A 2,234-nucleotide genomic window follows, 5' to 3' on the forward strand; every position below is an offset into this window, starting at 1 on the left:
GCGCACCACCCCGCCCGCGCCGGCGGGGGGGACCGGCGGGGAGGCAGCGCCGGGAGGGCCCGGCCTGCCCTGCTCCGCCGCCCGCCCGCCGCTCGCACCGACAGCGAGCGACCGCGGAGGCCCCGCGGGCAGCGCTCGCCGCGCCGGAGTGCGGCGGTGCCGCGGCGATGGGTGCTCCCTGCTCCCCCCCTCGCGGCGCGCTGCGATGGTACGGCCCGCGGCCGTTAGGGACCGTCGCGCAAGAGGCGCTCGGGCCGCGGGGCGAGCGCGGGCGTGACGTCATCGCCGGGGGCGTGATGTCATCGCGGAGGGCGCTGTGACGTCGCGCGGCAGCGCGTGCCCTGGGCGTGTAATGACGTCATTGCGTCCCCCGTTGTCACGTTCTAGTGTGTGATGTCACCAGGTGTCACAGGCCGGCAGGTGACACTATGGGCTGTGTGTGATGTCACAGGTCACATCCTGCTAAATGACCGTGGGCTGCGTGTGACGTCACCGGTGTCACACCTCACACGCCGGTTGCGTCACGGGCTGCGTGTGATGGCACCCGGTGTCACAGGTCTAGTGCCAGCAGGTGACACTGTGGGCTGCGCATGACGTCACCAGGTGTCACAGGTCACGTGCTGCAAGTATCAGGTCAGGTGGTGTGTGACGTCACCGGGTGTCACAGGTGACCCCGTGGGTGCTGGGTGCTGCCCCCCGTGCTGTCCCCAGCAGCACACGATGCCCATGCACTGTCACGGGGCTGCCATGGCTGAGTGACATCACATGTGACACCGGGTGTGACATCATCTCCCCACGCTGCTGGTGGTGTGTCCCATGAGGCCATGAGTGGGGGTGCAGCGTGTCACCCGTGGAGTAGGGGGTGTCCCAGGGATGGGGTGACATGGGTGGGTGTCCCAGGAGTGGTGTGGCACAGGTGGGTGTCCCAGGGGGTGGCACAGTGTGCGTGGCTGTCCCAGGGGTGGCACTGCATGGGTGGGTGTCCCAGGGGTTGGTACCATGTGGGTAGATGTCCTTTGGGTGACATGGCAGGGATTGGTGTCCCAGGGGTGGCACTGCAGGGGCAGGTGTCCGATGGCTGATGTGACGTGGGTGGGGGTCCCATGGGTGTCACATCATGGGGTGGGTGTCCCAGGGGTGACACAGCAGAGCTGTGTGTCCCCTGGGTGCCCCCTGCATGTCCCCCCATCCCACTTCACCCCACTCCTTCCCATCCCATCTCACCCCTTCCCACCCCATCCCATCCATTCCCATCCCACCCCACCCCACCCCACCCCATCCCATCTCCCCCTGTGCCCCCCTCCCTACCCCTCTGTCACCCCCAGAGCCACCCCTGGGACCCCCCTGCTGTCCCAGCCCACCCACCGTGGGTGAACAGACGCCCCCTCAACCTCCCACCCCCTCCCAGGGGCACCCACATCCCCCAGGGGACACCAAGTGACACCAGGTGACACCACAGGACACGGCTCCGGGGACATTTACTGACCTCGAGGGTCCCAAAGCAGGGGACAAAGCGCGGCGGGAGCCCCACCCGGAGGGGTCCCCCCCTCCCTTCCCCAGCACGGGGGGCCCGGGGGGGAGCAGGAATCCACCCCCCGGAGCTGCACTTTGGGCTGGGGGGGACACCAGGGGTGGGGTCCCCCCTTTGCCCTCCCTGGGGGGCTCAAGCAGAAGCGCCGGGGGGGGTTGGGGGGGGTCGGTGCCGTGCCACCGGTAGCACCAAGTGGGGGGGACACTGTGGGGGGACACTGGGGTGCCCCCCTTCCTGCCTCCCCACGCCGGGGGGGGGCCCTGCCCGTCCTGGCACGGCGGCGGGGTGCGGGGTTGGGGGGCACGTGGGGGGGCTCCTCATGGCCCCTCGGGGGCGGGTGACGATGCGATAGGGGGGCTGGGCAATGCCACGCTTCCCGGGGGGCACCTGGGGGGCTCCTCATGGCCCTCGGGGGCGGGTGACGATGCGATAGGGGGGCTGGGCACTGCCACGCTTCCCGCGGGGCACCCCCGGCGTCCCCGTGCCCGGGGGGGGCACTGCCCGAGCCGGGCTCTGGCTCTGCGGGAGGAAAGGAGAGGGAGTGTCAGGTGGGGGACACCGAGCCCCCCCAAAAAAACTACCCCACAGCGAGGATCTGCTGCCCCACAGATATAGGGTTTGTGCCCTCTTTGCCCCGGGAGTCCCCAAATCCCTGGGGGCACCCACACAGGGCCCCCCCGGCTGGCAGCCCTGCCTGGCACCA

The sequence above is a fragment of the Pseudopipra pipra genome, chromosome 18 (genome assembly GCF_036250125.1).
Source record: "Pseudopipra pipra isolate bDixPip1 chromosome 18, bDixPip1.hap1, whole genome shotgun sequence".
NCBI classification, from domain to species: Eukaryota; Metazoa; Chordata; class Aves; order Passeriformes; family Pipridae; genus Pseudopipra; species Pseudopipra pipra.